The sequence below is a fragment of the Botryllus schlosseri genome, chromosome 12 (assembly GCF_051294905.1).
Source record: "Botryllus schlosseri isolate E-star chromosome 12, Bs_hap1, whole genome shotgun sequence".
Taxonomy (NCBI): domain Eukaryota; kingdom Metazoa; phylum Chordata; class Ascidiacea; order Stolidobranchia; family Styelidae; genus Botryllus; species Botryllus schlosseri.
Window position 1 is genome coordinate 19,839,665 of NC_137247.1, and position 20,346 is coordinate 19,860,010.

The window sequence follows — 20,346 nt, forward strand, 5'->3', positions numbered from 1 at the left end:
CTCCGAGTCAGGGAAGATTTCATGCCATGAATCCCGATTTCTGGATTATGCATGCTTGGGTTTCTCGGGCTATTATCACTGAATGGTATGTTAAACATATACTTGGTGATGTCTAAGGTACAAAAGCATTTCTCTGAACGGATGTTGTAGTAACCAGAGTTGGATCAATTATATTATTTCAGTTCAATTACAATTACAATTACTTTCATGCATGTTTCAATTACATTACAATTACAATTACTCCATGCTAAAAATATCAAATTACAATTACAATTACTATTACTCCTTGCATGCTTCAATTACATTACAATTACAATTACAATTGCTGCTGTTGAACATGTAATTGAATAATGATCAATTCAACCGTGCTCCTTGACAACCGTAGCGTCGTAATTACAATTCAAGTATTCATGTTTCATTCATGATACGCAAATACCCGGTAATTAATAAAAGAAAAACGTTTTCGAACTATTCCAGTATGCAGTATGTCGATGAAAAAAGTATTATAATCATGCACGGGTTGGATTTGCGTATATAGTATATAATTAAAGAAATAATATTATTTTTATCGAGGGACGTAGGAATTAGGATGAGGGGTGAAAACAAAACCGTGCTTTGTCAGATAAGACGTTATATAATATCCAGTGGTCTGGTTAGTTAGCCAGACGAAGTAACGATGCAGCATCGTGATCTGAAATCTTATTGTAGATTGCCAACCCACGGATGGATGCGCAAGATGTGAGTAACGGATGAATGCACCGACAAACGTACTGCAGAGCCGGCTAAAAGCAGCAAACTTTGTAGTCCTAGAGCTGGCGATTCAGGCGTCCAAATTTGATGCATCTGGTCGTTATCGTAAGCTATTGATGCACTAATTCCGAAAATACAAATTAAAATCTCGTCAGGGGAATGGAACTGCTCCAAAATAGCCGTTTAAGGCCGACTGTTCTGAAAAGTGAGAGCGCCGCAGCAGCATGACCACAACAATGACCAATTACTCCCAGCGATTGTTCAGAACAATGCCGATTCCCAGACTTTCACGACTATTTTGGGATGGTACCATTGCCTGGAAATATACTTTTATTGCGGAATCAGTGCGACACTAGCTTTCGATTAGGACCATACATATCAAATTTCGACGCTTGGATCGTTAGCTATGGGACTATCAATTCTGCTGCTTTAAGCCGGCTCAGCAGTTCGCTTCTCGGCGTATTCAATCGTGAGTCACGTGCAGGGCTGTGGAGTCGGAGTCGGAGTCGGTGGAGTCGGAGTCGGAGTCGGGGTAATTTTCGCTTGATGGAGTCGGAGTCGGAGTCGGAGTCGTGAAAACTGTAATAGCTGGAGTCGGAGTCGGAGTCGGAGTCGGTGGGAAAATACTGACTGGAGTCGGAGTCGGAGTTTGTGAGAATGACTATGATTTCGACTCCGACTCCGACTCCAACTTCTCTATCATGAAAACATTTGCTTTCAAAGAATTTTCAATATGATTTTTATGTACCACCAATCACTGTTATTATTAACCATACAGATCAGCTGCGGCCAGCCAGTGGCACGCAGGCCAAATTTGGCACACGAGAAGGTTAGGTGTGGCCTGCGAGGTAATTCTCGAAATTATTTATGACATCAGGTACAATTGCAAGGCCAACCAAGATTTGATTAGCATGACCGAGAAATTTGATGATGACTAAAACAACAGTTCTGAGGCATTGACGTATCCAGGGGTCAGCCACATTTATCCCAGATCTTCGTATATGACCATAAAGTAGAATATTTCATAGCAGATTTATTTGACTTGAAATTTTTCTCGGTACTTCGTATGATTCATTGTCACTAGATTTCTTGCATTCAGTAATTGAGCCCCCTTTTGAAAATTATAAATACATATTCTTCACATAATTGAGTCTAACTATATTCGCAATTAGGAGATACGGCTTCGCTTGTGCACTCGCAGCGAGATCGTCGACAAAACATTTGCACAAAATGAAAGAGGCATGTTCACTGATACCGTCGATTTTGCTATGTCTAGAAGTCGAATAATCCTGTCCTTGCCAAATGAGCCCAGTGGTATACAGATGCGACCCCCAATGTATGTTAGCAACATATTTATTGATATAGCTATAGCCTAATTCAGTCGTTATCTTGCAAAAAAATTTCGCGCTTCGCGCGACCAGGGCCTGATTGCGCGCTGCACTGTTGGAAGACATAATGTTATCAATTTTAGAGCGTAGTGATATAAGTCTTGTTTGCAATGTTTCATAATTCGGTTCGCTCCTATCGACGATGCGTTTTCGCGACGCAGTCAAAATTGATGCAATTTTTGGAATTATACCATGATACTGTAACAGAGAAAATGCATCGGCTGGTTTTGTAAAATTGTAAAAATATGTAAATATGACCAAACGATGCTTCCCATTTGACAAAATTAAAAATATTTGTAGTGTAGCTTAGCTGTTTGGGTCGAACAAATGATTAAGAAGGACTGCAAGTCCCAATCCTTGAATACTTGATTAAGTACATGTAGACTAGACATATAGGCTATGGTCTTTGACTACTTAACTAAATTCCATTTATGACCAATGTCTATTACTAGTAGTAAGAGTGTTTGTCCTTGTAATCAGGATATGTGTAATGACAAAATTAGTAAGATCAATTTCTTTATTAGTTGCTGAGTCATACACAAGAGCTACACTTGGATTTTTTATCTACATTTTTATTATACAGGATTGGATATCTGCCATATTTGAATGATTCATACATTTCAGGATATTATAGAGTCCATGTTATAAAAACTTGAATAAGGAAGGATATTTAGCAAATCTTTATTTCGTGTTAATTGCATAGTGGATAATTCGAGCTGTGCCACAATGAAACAATTCAGCATGCCACAGTTAATCATATGTTTGCATATGTTTAATGGTTGTATGATAGTCATTCAACCGACAATGTGGCAGATAATTTTCGAGGTAAATTGGTAATAATGCTGGAGTCGGAGTCGGAGTCGGGAGTCGGAGTCGGTACGTTTAAAGACCCAGGAGTCGGAGTCGGAGTCGGAGTCGGTACGTTTAAAGACTCAGGAGTCGGAGTCGGAGTCGGAGTCGGTATATTGAAAATGTGTGGAGTCGGAGTCGGAGCCGGAGTCGGTGGGAAAATTTACCGACTCCACAGCCCTGGTCACGTGTTGCGAATCCATCCGTTGGTTAGTAATCTAAAAATTGTATACAATCGCAGCCGAGGCCAGCATGGCGGTAAAAATAAAAAACTTCGCCGCAAAGGCGCAGTCAAGGGCTTCCGCGAATGGATCCACCAAATTCCTTGTCGACATTTAAAGAGAATGCATTATAAGTCAATTATTTTATGTTGTGCTTGTCAGGTCTCAATAGCAATTTAATGTAATTGAAATTGTAATTAAGCCAAATTTTTGTCAAATTACAATTACAATTACAATTACACAAAATAAAAATGCTTCAATTACAATTACATTACAATTACATTGAAATATGTAATTAATTACATTCAATTACATTACAAATTACAATTGATCCAACTCTGGTAGTAACCTACGCGTATCGGGGTGTTTTTCATTGCTCTGCAACCAGTGGTGGCCCTACGGTTGGGGGGGGGGCTGGACGAGACTTCCAGGGGGCTATTAGTAGGTAAAAGAAGTTTCTGGGCGGAGCCCCAATACCACCCTTTCACATCTACTGTTACCAACTTAATATTAGTTCATCAGATGGAATGGGATTACGTGCTGCGTGTATGACACAATCACACGACTTTGAAGCAGGCCGAAGTGTTGAATTGCTCCAGCTCCTGAGCCTTCTTTTTATCATACATTTTCAAATTATAAAAGAACTAATCCAGTTAACTATTATAGCTCATGCCTTCATTTTGAAGATGTATGGCATGTAGCGCGAAATAATAGAATAGCGATACAACTGCTACAGGCTAAATCTAGATTGATTATCGGCTGTCATTATAGTAATGATCCAGCACACCACGCAAAGGTTTGAGCCAGGTGCTACATTTGGTCAGACATGGGGTGATTACTTCGTGAATGTAATCGATTGCGGTTACGATTACTTCTGAATGACGCGATTACGATTACGATTACGATTACAGCAAAATCAGGAAGTAGTCGATTACGATTACGATTACATTGTAAAAGTAATCACGATTACTCACGATTACATTTATTTTGCATCTTAGAAGTTACATTGGAAGACAATATATGGATTGCGCTGAAGAGGCCTAATGAGATAACAACTTTCTTTAAAAAAAGACGCGATAATTGCTTGTTATGTCATAAAGTACCCATTGCTTATTTTATAGAGGACGATTTATCGCACCCAACGATTTGCATTCTTGCCAGGTTCACAACTGTCGCACCCCAAATTTCCTAATAGGGTGAGGAGCGAGCTCGAAGGGGACTCAAAAGTATTTCGTAAACCAACACAAATTATAGACTATTTGCGAGAGATTTCATGAACTTGAAAATTATCTACGAGCATCGCGATTTAAATATCTCAACTAGATAGCTTGATTTTGAAATACATACGCCAAGAAAAAAAGCATGCATAATTTGTAGTAATAGGCATTTAGGTGCCAGTTAATACCGCGCCACGTCACACCAAAACATATATGCAGTTTCGGCCAACATGCGAATCCACGAAGTGTGCTACTAATGAAAGACATAGACCGAAACTTGGGGTATGTGTCCATTGTCAATAGCCGCACTGGGTGGGCGTGACTAATAGTCCGGTCCTTCCAATCTGAGCCCACAATGCAAATGCCACCCGGGCACCCACAGAGCATTAAAGACATGGCAATTAGTGTATGCGTCTCACGCACGTATTTTTTTTAGTCTGCTACGTTTGGGCCACAACAATATCTTTTGATTATACAACAGACCGGAGGTCACGAATTAACAACATACCCTAAAGTAACTAATTATTACAAGATACAAGATTTTATAATTATGAATTACGTGCCTCCAGCTCTTCAGGTAAATCTGAACATCGGGGGCTGAGAGAGGATTAAAAATGAATAGTAATATTATGCAATTACCAATATTATTGACAAAATTAAATCTTCAACTTGAAAATTTACTACCCTATGGGGGCCCAAGAGCAACGTTTGGAGTGGGGGACGATTTGCTGTGTTTGTCCTGCCACGCTAACATTGTATATAAGCCGATGGCTATGGCGGCGGGCCCAAATGTTGAGTAAAGAATTGTGAAATAACGATTAGCGCCCGTTTCAAGTAGAATCATATGAGAATAAGAGAAAGTATTTATAAAACTCTGCCTACAACTTAATACAGATAATGTAATGCAAGCGGCCATTACGAGAACCAGCTCGGTTATGATATATATCAGCAGCTGTTGATTTTAATGCTTCGTCGTGGAAACCGTAATGTTTTATTTGACGAGTAGGCTACAAAATTTCAAACCTTTGTCCGGTGTACGTTCGTACTACATAGGCCTACTGCTCGCCAAGCAGCAACGGTCAAACCGCGTTTATAAGCATAGCCAAACATCAATACAAAAGTTACTATTTAATACTAGGCAGAGTGGTGGTTAATTATCCTGCTGCGAGGTAGTGGCGTCTGGAATGTATTGATAACCTGATATGCAGTACGGTGAGTGTTCTTACAATCACACAAATGTACATCGAATATCTATTCACTATGTGTGGATAGCTGGATACTTCTTACGCAATGACGAGCAAAGCTAATGGTCCCTTTCTGACGTAATAATGAGCAGTGGCATTTGAAAATCTGACGTTTGTGCTATCACTAACTGGTATAATACCTTTTCCTTGTTCACGAATGTTCAGTTTATCTCATAGTCCTGTACAAATAAAAAGTAATCGTTCTTTTGCAAAGAAATCGATTAAATATGGGAAGTAGTCGATTACGATTACGATTACTTTGGAATTTTCTCGAATGTAATCGATTGCGATTACGATTACTTGAAAATGCTGTAATCGTCGTAATCGATTACGATTACTAATCGCGATTACCCCATGTCTGCATTTGGTCATATCTATTATTGCATGCGGGTTGCAAGGATAGACTAATAGACGCGTAATACATAGTGATCATTATTTTCGAACCGTATACAATTAGCCAACATGTTTGTGCTGATGATGAAATTGCGGGTATGCCGAATACCCACAATATTCACAGGCATATTTTGCATACCGAGGTTCGGCACTAATGTATGAGAATTGAACATTGAACAGACGACTGCTCTGCTGTTAAATCCCCAGGAACATGGTTAGTCGGAAAGAGTAGCGCCAAAGAGAAAAAGATTCTTAATTTCGCGACGGCCTGCTGTTGAATTATGTGAACTCTGCAGATATGGTTGTTGCATATATAATAGCATCTTATGAAATAGTCGGAGCCGGAGCTACCCCTCAAATAACTGACTCCCGCTCCGGCTCCGGCTGAAATTTATGTAGAGCTCCGGCTCTTGCTCCAGCTCCGGTAAAAATGCACGGCTCCGGCTCCAAAGCCTTGATTGTGCTGCGTCGTTTCGATTGTTTAGAACAATGCCGATTTTCAGACTTTGAAGGCTATTTCGGGGTGGTTCCTTCGCCTTGATGAAAATTTAATGTAAATTATCGAATAATAACAACTTTAATAAATTTGAGCGCTCGGGTCGTCATCTATGGGATTAGCAATTACGTTGCCGTTTCATGCTATGAAGCGACAACAAATCTGCGACTGTAGGATCACTCGACCGTGAATCACGTGATACGCATCTATCCGTAGGTGGGTTATCTATGGACAGACTAGACAAAAAGTTACCAGTCTGCGCTCGAATTTATCGGACCGCGTTGTCCCATATTTGTATCGCCCATATACTAAGATGTGCCTCCTAATTTTCATCTTTTTACATCTTATTCTATCTTCTGTTCGATTTAATCAAGTGGTTAATCATGACAACTTTACATGTTCAATTTAGGTCTGTGTTCCAGGTCAAATCGGGTTGCTTGATTGAATGACCGCAACAAGTCGTCTTGGCTCATTCCTATCGAGTCATTTTATCGCAATCTTGGGATGAAGTGAAATTATTACTGGGTAATTAAGCCAAAAACGTCAGCGCGAAACGCTTCGCGCACCTGGTTCGGCCAAGTCACCGTCGGATTACGTCTGGTCATGGAAACACGGCCGAAATGTTCAACGCATGCATCATGGCCTTTCAGCTGTCCATCGGCCGTGCATGGAAACGAAGTAATAGATACATAGCCCAGCCGAGACTCGAACCAGCAACGATTGGTGTCGTGACTGCAGTGTTTAACCAACTGCGCCACCCGCTTCCCAAAAAAGAGCGTGTATTTCTACCCCTGTACCACTCCTGATATACGGGTGTGAATATACAGCCATGGAGCAAGAAACCATAATGTTATTGTGGGCATTTCATGCTAATTTTAGGGGGTTCAATATTTTAGGAGCCATACTTGTATTCGCTAGATGGCGTATGCTTAACGGCACTTCCTGGTCTGGTCTAAGCAATGATTATACCATAGTGTCCTATATGGTGTCGACACAGGCAAATCTCACGCCTCAGTGAAATTGTATCACGTCACAATTTACATTTGGCTACATGAAATTTGACGGTCATTTTTGACCGGCCTGACGAGCATTAAATTTGGTAAAACGGGTATCAATCGAAAGCTGACTCTGCAATGATTACGGAAATATAAATTTTATTCCGCTCGTGTCCCTGGAACTCCCACAATCAGCCTCGAATTTTTCATTGTTATGGAGATTGGCATTGGGACGCAACAATGGTGTCTGGCTCTTTTTCTCTTGAGCTACTCTCTCGTTTTGCCAATCTCCCAATGCCAATCTCCATAACAATGAAAAATTCGAGGCTGATTTTGAGAGTTCCAGGGACACGAGCGGAATAAAATTTATATTTTCGTAATCAGTGGAGAGTCAGCTTTCGATTGATACCCGTTTTACCAAATTTAATACTCGGCAAGCCGGTCAAAAATGACCGTCAATATGCCTGTAGCCAAATCGAAATTGTGACGTGATACAATTTCACTGAGGCGTGAGATTTGCCTGTGTCGACACCATATAGGACACTATGATTATACATTGATTGGAAACTTCAGTGAGCTCTGCGTTTGAGCGCATCGCGAGTCATGCTTCACCAGCGGTATGATTGAGATGTAAACAAAAGGTTCGTCACCAATCATTCTTTGCGAACTAGCGTTACCTTAGGGGAAAGTTTCTATCGTGGCCTCTGTTGAAGGTGAAATGTGTGCGTACTGTGCAGGTTTTGGCCACGACTGCGCAAGAGCGACGCACAATAGGTAGAAAGTTCATGTCACTGTCTATTTCAGGTTTGATAAACTTCTGCCCAGCTAATGATATATTAATGATTGTTCACAGCGTATACTTTGCATAGTCGTTTATGTCCTCCAGTTTGTCAACTCTTACAGTCATAGTTGAGTTGCAAGATGGTGACTTCGAAGAATTGGACGGAATAAAGACAGTCCAACATTCCCCTTTCACTCTACAAGTTTCCAGACTTACACATCACCATCTATTCCTTCAACAGTCAAGTAAATCATGGGAGAATTTGATCAAATCCGAGCGTCATAACAATGTCTCATCGTATTGGTATTGCAGAAGCAAGATTTTGAACACCTTAAATACCTCTGTAGTGACCTTGCGAGGAAAACCCACCAATAGACATACGGCTTTCTAGGCTTTTATTCACTAAAAGTGTAGACTATGCTACAAAGAATATAAACGTTAAAACAGAAGTAAATCAGGAAACACATGCTACTCTCAGAACGCCCTACACCAGAATGATGAATTAACAGATAGACAAACGCACGAAGTAATTACTAGCGGAAATGATGAGAAGGTAGACACCTAACGGATAAATATAACACCACAATCTCCCCAGCCTAAAATGATCGGCCCACTGTACTCAAGTCATGTTGTGCGGTCACCATACCAATCCGGCGCTCGTCTGATTCTTGATGACCTTCGGATCGGTGGCTCATCAACAGTTGCATCGGAATCGTTACGACCGATTGAGGTATCGTGGGAGTCGTTTTGAGTATCGACAGGAGAGTTTGAATGATGATTTGAGGAGTTTTGAGATAATAAACCATTCTGGTCGTTGTTGATTTCGGCAGAACGCAAGTCGACTGTAGGCTCGATGGAACGGAAATCAAGCCCATTATCGTTCTCTTCACGCGGGCACGGGGCTAGATCCTTTACTGATACAGTTGATTCCGTCCCGTTCCTGTGACGAATTAATGCATATTTTGGGTTAGCATCTAGAAGCTCTACTCTAACCACTTCGGGATCACTCTTGTTGCGAACAAAGTTCCGTAGCAGCACAGTACCACCGTTTAGTAGCCAATCAGGTATCGACGCACCCAGCATGGATCTGCGCTCGAAGCTGAAAAATCGGTCATGGGGACAACAGTTAGTAGACGTGCAGAGTAGAGACCTTATCGAATGTAAGGCATCGGGTAGGACTTGCTCCCACAACCGTTCAGGCAACCTTTGAGTAGCTAAGCGGAGTTTAATTGCCTTCCAGAGGGTTTGGTTCAGACGTTCACACTGAGCATTACCCGTTGGATGATAGGGAGTTGATTTGCTTGTCGCAACACCTTTACGCGTTAGGAAGGCCGTTACGTCTTTTGATAGGAATGAAGTTCCCCGATCACTGTGGACGTATTCTGGGAGTCCAACAAGAGAAAACAATGAAGACAGGCAATTGATTACAGTAGCAGAGGTCATGTCACGACATGCATAAGCGAATGGAAATCTGCTATATTCATCGATTATAACGAGTATAAACCGCTTTGGTCCGGAAACAGGACCTTTAAAATCAATGCTTATACGTTCCCAGGGTCTGGTGGCTTTGACGAGATGATTGACTTGGTTGGATTTGAAAAACCTCGGTTTAAATTCAGCGCAAACCGAACAATTAGAACAGATCCTTTTGACGGCTTCCACGGAGAATGGTAGATTTTTCGCTCGAACAAAGTGATGTAGTCGACGGACTCCGGGGTGGCTCAGGGCTTCATGAACCTGTTGCAACGACATTCCAGACGACGACGAAATAGAACACAAACGAGAAAGTGCATCAGCACCCACGTGTTCCTTACCAGGACGATGAATAATTTCATATTTCAACGAGCTTAGTTCTAATTTCCATATAGATAACTTGCTGTTCTTAATTTTGCTTGGGTGACTTTTTCGGAAAATAAATGAAAGCGCCTTCTGGTCTGTGATCAATTGGAACTCGTTTCTGATCAACAGATAACCCCATTTTCTGACCGATTCTATAATTGCCAACGCCTCTTTCTCAACGGCCGGATATTTGATCTCGCTTTTAGACAAGGTTCGGGACATAAAGGCGACTGGTCTGCCCCGTTGGCTCAGAATGGCCCCGATGGCGTGGTCTGAAGCATCACATTCGACTTGGAAAGGCTCATCGTCATAAATACAACTTAAACAGGCCCGTAATAAGTCAGTTTTCAGAGTATTAATGGCTTCCAGCTGAAATCCAATCAACGGGAATTCGCAATTTTGACATAATGGTTTGATTTTCCCCGAGAAAGAAGGGATCCACTTTGAATAGTAAGCCATCATCCCCATGAAACGTTTCAAACTGCGATTGTCGTTAGGAACTGGCATGTCGAGTAATGGTTTAAGATGATCAGGATCTGGCTGAATTCTGTTGTGTGATATTAAATGTCCAAGTAATGAGAGTTTTGACACGGAGAACAGACATTTATCTTGATTGAGAGTCAATCCCCAATTTGTCGCAGCAGACATGAAGGCTTGAAGCCTTTCATCATGCTCTTTTTGGTTTTCCCCATAAATCGTGACGTTATCAAGATAGGCAATAGTACCATTTAGTTTGTGCTCAGCAATGAATTAATCAATGAACCGCTGAAACGCAGCTACACCATTGGTTATCCCGAAAGGGAGACGACAAAATTGATACAACGATCCACCAGCTTCAAAAGCAGTATATGGCCTATCGGATAAAGATAGCGGTACTTGGTGGTAAGCAGATTTCAAATCAATGGTGCTATATACCATTCCTTTCGCCACGTCGTTCACGATGTTCTCTATTTTGGGCAAAGGGTATGCATCCAGAGGAGTAAACCTATTGATGGTCTGTGAGTAATCGATTACTAACCTCTTCTTGTGCCGAAAATCTTTCGTTACCAAGACCTGGGCTCGCCAGGGAGACACGGAACGTTCTACTACACCGTCACGCAGCAGCTTCGACAACTCACTCGCAATGAATTTCCGGTCATCTGAACTATAATTTCTTGATTTGACAGCTACGGGTCGCACTTCAGGGTCGACGAATTTGAATATTTGAGGAGGTGCGGATACTCTCGCAGCTGCTACGGCGCAATGTAAACCATTCGAAATGATGAGATCCTTCGATGGTCCGCCAAATTCAAATACAACTTTCCCATGCTGCTTCATGAATTCCAATCCCAGGATCACATCAGCAATGAGATCTTTAACGACTCTGAATTTGACTTTGCCGTAATTACACCCCGGTATCTCGAGTGAAGCTTCAATGCACCCGAGAACAGTTGTTTTGTTACGGAGTTCTTCTCTGCGAGTGTGATGGAGTACTTGCGACCAAACGGGCGAAGGCCGAGGAATTTCGATAGGGATTCACTGATATAGCATTCATAAGCACCGGAATCTATCAAAGCCTTCACGTTATTTTGCGCAACGGAGACGTCGAGGCAAGAATACCGAAGAGATTCGGGTATTCCAGCAAGAGCCGAGCCAGAGACTAACGAGTTCAACGAGGCAGCAGGTTCTCCTCTGATACGCAATCTGCACACTTTCGCATAGTGTCCCCGCACGCCACAATGAAAGCATGAAGCATCTTTCGCGGGACAGGATTTCCTTGTTCTTTCGTGAATTTCTCCGCAGAAAATGCACTTCTTCTTTAATGTATTCGCGGCAGGCACATCGCTCTTGAACGCCGATAAATTGTAACTGTTAGCAGATTGATCGCTGTTGACATTCAGAACAGGTTGACTCTGCGGCTCATAGGAACTAGAAAACTTCTGTGCCTGTTCCAGACACTCTGCAATTTTAATGGCCTTTTCCAGCGTCAAATCGTCATGTTCGAGTAAGCGCAGACGAATAGCTGACGAGTGTAGACCAGTAATTAGTGAATCCCGTACGGCTTCTTGTCTGTGCTGGTCCGCCGATACATTCTCGAACGAACAATCACGAGCGAGCATGAGCAAATCCTGTGAGAACTCGGTGATTGATTTGCCTGGATCTTGTTTCGCAATGGCCAGCAGATGTCTTGCATAAATGACGTTCTTTTTCTTTCGGTACCTGGATCTAAGCAGGTCCATTGCTGCCGTGAAGGTATCTAGCTGTTCGAACAATGAATAGACGTCGGGAGACACATACCCTGTAAGGATCGCTAACTTATCGATGACAGGTGCGGGCGGGTTTTCACCAGAGTTAGGAGCTGGCGTATTCGAAGTCTCAACTGCAGTGATAAAATTGTTGAGCATCTTTTCCCAGTGGTTGAAGACCTTTAGGGAATCCGGAGAACTTGGAAGGATTTCGAGTATTGGCACTCGAATATACTTTTCCTGAGAACCAGCCATGATCTTCAGATTTAGTGAATAAAATTGTAGTGACCTTGCGAGGAAAACCCACCAATAGACATACGGCTTTCTAGGCTTTTATTCACTAAAAGTGTAGACTATGCTACAAAGAATATAAACGTTAAAACAGAAGTAAATCAGGAAACACATGCTACTCTCAGAACGCCCTACACCAGAATGATGAATTAACAGATAGACAAACGCACGAAGTAATTACTAGCGGAAATGATGAGAAGGTAGACACCTAACGGATAAATATAACACCACAACCTCACCTCCTCATGGACTCTTAAGTGTGCTGATACTAGTTGTAACTAAATTTCTATGAGGATACCAACACTATAATATCATTGAGAATTTTATGCAGGGTGTAGATATTTCATTTACTATAACTGCATAGCACATTACTAACGTACTAGAAAACATCTTTTGTTACTATATCGGGATTTGTTGTTATCAAAATTCAGAATAACCAGAACCAAGATCTTAGTCAACGGAAAGCATATAAGTCAAGTCAATATGTAGCAAGAGCAATACGAGCCATTCAATTAATGTGCAATGTGCATTGTGCATCTATTTTTGTTGCAATTTATGAAACTGTGCTGTGATATTATGACTAGGGCAAGTTTTTGCAACTTTTTTTTTCACAGCTTCCAGCAGCTTCCTAAATACTCGTAAGATATGTATAATGCTGTTTAAAGCAGTTTGATGGAATCTTATAGTGCAACTTTTTGCAACTTTTGTCTATTTTTTTTCAGGCAACTTTTTGCAACATTTTGCAACTTTTTCGATTTTCCATGAAAGTATTTTTGATTTTGGTGAAATACACGGCCAAATTCGACTGAAATACCGTAATCAGCAATGAAGTAACGCTCTTACGGGTATTTCGGGAGCTGAGCCGGAAAGTTGACCTTTTTTTTAGTGGAACTGAGAAGTTAACCTTTTTTTAGTCAATCGAGCAAAATGTGGTCTTTTAGTGCAACTTTTGTATAAAAATAAATGCAACTTTTTACTGCAACTTTTGTCAAAAATAAATGCAACAAAAACTTGACCTAATTATGACCAATCGGATAACTGTGCCTAATAGTTCATTACGTCAATGTTTCTTGTCACGCAACAAAAATATATATTGCAAATGTTATTTCTTTGAGCGTTCCTGTTCTCTCTTAATGACAATAACAGCATTGCAGTTGGATGGTAGAGCAGGGATTTTACATGGCGTGGAGCATGGGTGTGCAGTAAGGTTATGACTAAAAAAATGTTTGCCTGTAGCAGGAATTGATGAACATTTTGGTATAAATTAATAAAATTATAATCATTTTATTCAAATCGAAAAAAATCTCCCGCACAAACTAAGTTCAATTTTCGACACTGGACCAAATTTAGAAAAATTAAAAAAATTAAAAGATTTCTTTGCTACAAATTTAATCTTCAAATATATGTCCTATTGCACTTCTTGTAAAGTTCATCCATCAATTTGACTTCCCTTTCTGTTATTATGTTAGTGTCAGGGACATCTACGACGGACCTATCCGACTTCCAGTGGGGTTTTGAGGCACTTTATCGCTGCAGGACATTCGATAAAGATAGATAGCAGCAAAAAATCTTTGGTATATTCTAGAGCCCGACCGATATTGGATTTTTGGGTCGATACCGATAAAACCGATATCTCACCCCTTGACCGATAACCCTAATACATTCAGCCGATATTCAAAAGAAGTTGGATGCATACATAAGCACGTTTTCAAAGCTTCAGGGCATTTATTTGAACATCTTTACAGCCATTGTTATACTTGAACAAGAAATAAACTAGAAAGGCTGCATCTGAACACCTCATAGTTTAAGCTATATGAAATATATCAATATTCTCAGTCTGGCGGTCAAAGATTATAGATTTCTGGCATCCTACCGCCATGCTGTGACGTCACACGTAAATTGCCGATAAATTTTCAGCTCCAATGGCCGATTCCGATAATTCTTTCAAAGTGTCATTATCGACGAACCGGTAATCGGTCGGGCTCTAGTATATTCCATCTATAGACATCTGGTTAGAATACCAGTCTTCCTGACACGCATTTGCGATGACTAATGAAATCTTCAGAGTTATTCTCCATCTGGGGAAAGTACGCAATCATGGCCCTTGAGCACCACCTCGCATTGCGTAGAAATGGAAGTTTATGCCATTTGATTAGTGGTAATCTCTACTATTTTCTTTGAAAGAGCAGCATGCTCTGCACAGGTCAATTATAAACTTAAAATCATCCCTCCATCTTCGGTTTTCTAATATTTTCATCTGAAATTCTTGCTTGGTGGATTGCACCAAGTTTTCGTAGTGTTTTGCCACATCATCTCCAAATTTGTAGCTGAGAGTCGGATTTGTTGAAGACGTTGGATTGAAGAACTCTTATATATGCGTTAAGAATCGATAATATGATGTTGGCAAACAATATATTGGGGTTTATGAAAATCCTTGCTCATCATTGCATTTTGCAGTTCAGAAACAACGCCATTCTGTCGCCCAGTATCAGCAACGGTGTCACATATGATATATGAGATTATACATCATATTCTTCTAATCGGTTTTCTAGACCACTGAAAATATCTAGAGTTGTTGTACTTTCGCATTTTCGAACACCCAGTTTGATTTGTGTCAGACAAATTGAAATTATACGATGTATACAGTCCACATCTAAAATCGGAATTAATAATTATTTATTAATTATTTAATTTTGACTGTAAACAAGAACACGATAGGAATATTTCAATCTGGGCGATCAAAATTTATCAAAATACTATTTTAAATCTTCGGAATTGGTATTGGGTCAGTTAAGATCAAATCAGTCGATGTATAAATTATATAGTCTGTATCTACAAAAGAAAGCCTATCCTTCATACAGTGAAAACTGGAACATTTTTGTGCGGGAGGTTTTTGTTTAAACAGTCTTAACTTTTGTGAATTTTGAAATCAGGACACAAAAGTTCATCATTTGTGACTACAGGACACGCAAAATTTTGATTTTTTTTTGTAGTCATAACCCTGGTGTGCAGTGTGCACTGTGCATTAAAGCATCAAGTACCATGCCATTTTAACCCGTAGTATGGTAATGTTTCCTCAAGCCTCTTTGGAAATCAATTACGGCACTCTTTAAAAGCTACCACATCGCATAGCTACGGCCAGATTTCCTGATCAGGCAAAAATGATTCAAATAACGGATCCAGACTCAATCTCTTGGTGATAATGAGGCAGTCTGCTTGATGGATTGGCAAAAATCAATGTATCAAATTTAATATTGCTGTTGTTTTCTTGTTGCCTTGATAAGTCTCCCTGCTCACGAGTTTCGTTGCTTTGGGCGTTGCCGCTTCTGCAGCATAAGAATATCTCCAGTTTTGCAGTAGCGTCAAGAAATATTTTTCGAGCCAGTACAATTGAAGCAATATTCATTTGTAATGCAATATGACTTGAAATGGCAGTTGGAACATGACATGGTTGATTCCCATGTACTGCCAGCCGTACCAGTATTCCAGAAGATAATGATTTGCACTTTTAATAAGATTCCTAAATTCTTGTGTTAAACAGCACTTTCCAATTTCATCTCGGTTGTGGGTTGCTTAGCGGCTGTTTCAGCACACGAACAATCTTTTCTTGAAAGTTAGAATGGACTACAATTTTGAAATTGGTTGATAATGGTGCTCTAAACAAATTATGCATTAGACATTGGATAATTACAAAATGGAATTTGTTATATCACAGTCAAGCCGTCGAGTAATTTCCGTTATACCACATTATGCAATATATATGAGCATATTCAAGAGAGATATTTTGAACTGGAGGATTGTGGAGATACATTGCTGGAAAAATATCCTAGGTATTTGACGCAGTATATACAATCTACAAATACAAGTTGCTGCTCATGCTTAGGCCATAATGTGTGATGCAGCTAGCAATCTTGACGAATACTCCTTCTTAATTTTCAAGGTTTACAATCAATTCATGAGAACACTTCACGACATGCAGTTTATATCGAAGAAGTGCAAAAATGTTTACCAGGTTTATTTTGAATAAATGGACATTGGTAGAGGTTTTCGCTCACCCCGGTGTGAAACATCAACTCGCCATGCTGACGCAACCAGCTATTGAGATGAGCACAACATATCACGCGAGGACGATGTAAACAATACCAACTATGAAGTGATTATCCTCAATGTAATTCTAGTGCATTGTTTTGCCGTTGCAATATAGTTCGGAACAATGCCGATTCTCATCGTTGATGGGAATTCAACGTTCTTAACCGGGAAAAAATTATATATATTAGCATTCAGCAACCAGTAGCCTACAATGATAATTTTCGGTTAGTTCTGATTTTACATTTTGAAGGTACCGTCGCTATATTGATACTATACTATATAAAAGTACTTAGTTGCTCACACAATCATCGTAATCAACCGTTCTCATTTATTAAAACAGGTGACGTAAATTATGCCAGAAATTTTCAAATCCTCTTTTAACAATCCTTACAGGTTCTGCACATCTATGTTGACGCTCACCCACAATATCTATTAATTTTTTAGGCTGTACCGTACATGCATGTATTCCACCGATGCTAAAATGCCAAGTAGCTAGTCGCTACTTCGATAAATATGCATCGTTTAAAGTTTTATTAGATCCTGGTATGCTGTACTGCCTCACTATGCTCAGGAAACAAACTAAAACTAAACAAATCAGGGAAAATCGGTGAAACATTACGCCAGCAGGTCGATTGCAGCACCCCACCACAGTCGACATAACGCAATTCCGTACCTCCGCTCAAGCATATCCCGCGACAGACTGATTTCGCCGCGAACCTATCTTATAGCGTTAAGGGGCGTGGCAGTTTCCAATCATTGTATATATATCATTGGTCTAAGGGAATATTCTGGATATAGCTGTGATAGGGTACTGTGTGTATCAATAGTAATAGGCCCACCGGACCTTCCCCCACTGAATCTACCGATCTTGTTGGGACATATCTTATTCGTGCTACTGCTGTGTCGTATTATAATTTGGATATAAGGAAATTCGATCAATTGGAACTTCAAGCAATATACTTTTCTACCGTACTTCAAGATCGCGTATATTTACATCGGGAAACTTATAGGACTTTGCGGCGTTGTAAGTTGAAGGGAAGACAGCTTACACAGAATCATATAGGCAGTTCTGCGACCGCAACACATATATCTCAAACTTATACCCAGAGGTGGTCAACGTAGTCAAGAAAGCTACTCAAGTAGAAGTAGAAGTAGCGACGTAAAAATCTACTCAAGTACAAGTAGAAGTACTTCTTTTATAAGCAACATAAAACTACTTGGAGTAGAAGTAGAATTTGCTGGCTTTAAATCTACTCAAGTAAGTAAGTAGTTCTGAAAACGGTCATAATACGTTCGCACGGACTTTCAATAGTTGCAAATTGAGCTATGCGGAAGGTGCAGAGAGGTTCATGTACAATGCATATTGATGCATCCCATAAGTTATAAACTTCCGACAGAATTAGCATTCGACTGCATCATGCGATGCAAATGATAGTTTTGTTATGGAAATGAGATACTAATCTTTTGTTTACTCGAACATCCCGTTTTAGAAAATGTCATTGCATGTTCCCTCGCGCTTATTACGGCCTTTAGTTTGGTCGAAGAGCAATAAGGAGAAGTTATATGAATACGATGTTAACACTTTGCGCGATTCGTATACGATGATAAAAAATATCGCGTGACGTACAAATGCCACATAGTGTAATTGTATTTTCGGAAAAAAGAGGGCGATGCTACACTTGCTTTTAAACTTAAACAGGTATGTTCTCCAGACTAAAGAACTGTGACTAATTAGAAGTAATGATACTGCGAATCGAACGAGAAATACCAATACTACATCAGAAAAGCGGAAAATGTAGTACATGTACTTTGTCGAGACAGTCTGCTAAAACAGATCGAACGCTCAAAAAGTCATAGATTACGATATGATTGGTATGCTAGATTGCGAAACGGTAATTTCAAACGTTATGATGGGCCATATTTACTGTGATGAGATATGTCATATGGGCGACAATGCGGTGGCGAAGGGAACCAAAAACCTGCTACCTAAATAATATTCACTTTCGTAGAAACATATTTGTAATTCCATATCTACCTTGTGTGAAGCGCGACGAAAAGTCTGGGTTTGACTTGAATTTTTTTCCAAATTGAAAGTCAAAACTTCGTGAAAATAGCCCGAGAATTCATCAGTTTCTCTTTCTAATTGGAGGGTTACACTACTTCTACTTGACAAAATGAAAATAGCGAAAAGTAAGTAAGTAGATCACAAAATATTACGAAGTAGAAGTAGAAGTAGCAACAATTCTATCTACTTGAGTAAGTACCAGAAGTAAAGGAAAACTACTCGAGTACTTCGAAAAAGTAGAAGTACTTCGTTACTGACCACCTCTGCTTATACCGCGGTATAAATCGAGTACAGTATTTTAATCCAAATTATGCATTAGGGTTGTTCAAAAATAACTTTTTTTCCGTATTTCACTCGCTTATTGATAAAATCGTCAGGTTGCCTAAAGAAACGCTACACACCAAATTTGGGTCAGTTCCGGCCAGTAAAGGCCGTGCAATCTTAAATTGAAATGTCGGCCATTTTTGAATTTATAGTATTTACGGTGGCTAATTTCGAAACTTGGATATGACGAAATATCGTGTTCCGCAGGGTTTACGGGTTTACATCTTGATACTGGGCTGTGATAGAGTTGAGATGATGAAATAGCTAAATAATGAAACATTAATTTGACAGTGATATGCTGGAAATGACTCAACAAAATTGAAACAGTGCCGTATAGACTCTAGATCAGCGGTTCTCAACCGGGGGTCCGCGGACCCCTAGGGGTACGCCAAGCAATTTCAGGGGGTCCGCGAGACCTCTAAATTTTTTTAAATGGCTGATAACCTAATTTTTATTCTATTTTTTAATTTGAGAAGGCATGAGGCAGTCTCGCACCACACCTGCTAATATCTCATGAATCATATCATCATAATAATCGTCTGACATGGACTATCGTAGTGTGGAAAATCATTTTAATTGCCAATTTTTCAATTTTTCAACCTTCTCGATGCGAAGTTTTCAGTCTCATAAAATTAGTGAACAGTCGTTTGAAATAACAATTTCTGAAGTATTTCCATAATTTTTCCCAATGCAGGGATTGAAACCTCCCCACGAAATCCATTTTATCCTGTGATATACATTACCACTATTTGAACATCTTCTTGGAGGTACAGAACTTCAATATACAATTGGATAGTATATTCATATTGAAATGAACCCGAGTATTTTCGGCTGACACTCGTCATAAATCAGACAATGATATACCTGCCCTTAAAGCTCAGCTATCAGATTTAGCGCATTCTTATTGCGGATTCCCCATCGACAAGGCTGGTTTTTTGATGAACAAGGAGTGTTTCGTTGCTATAAAAGCATTACGTTTCAACCCTGAAACTCATATCACCAGTTATATTGGTATGCAGCCTTGTCTTGTTAATGTTCAATTGTTCATGGTCGAAAATGTTTGCTCGTTATATGTAAACCCGAGCATAACAAGTGGTTTCCTGACAGTCTTTCTCAGGTTGGAAAACTTGGATCCATTCTTTGGCGCATAAAATTTGTCTATACTTTTAGATTAGGATT

General features: G+C 40.0%; 1 protein-coding gene and 1 long non-coding RNA gene across 2 annotated transcripts in view; one reads left to right on the forward strand and one right to left on the reverse strand.

Moving 5' to 3' along the window:
- Positions 1-20,346, reverse strand: part of LOC145451868 (polyserase-2-like) — a 111,980-nt gene that overhangs the window by 24,974 nt on the left and 66,660 nt on the right. The window lies entirely within an intron of this gene.
- LOC145451878 (uncharacterized) overlaps positions 1,555-20,346 on the forward strand; it is a 249,497-nt gene continuing 230,705 nt past the window's right edge. Inside the window, exon 1 of the long non-coding RNA XR_013919110.1 lies at positions 1,555-1,993. This is a non-coding gene — a long non-coding RNA (uncharacterized LOC145451878). The remainder of the gene's footprint in view (positions 1,994-20,346) is intronic.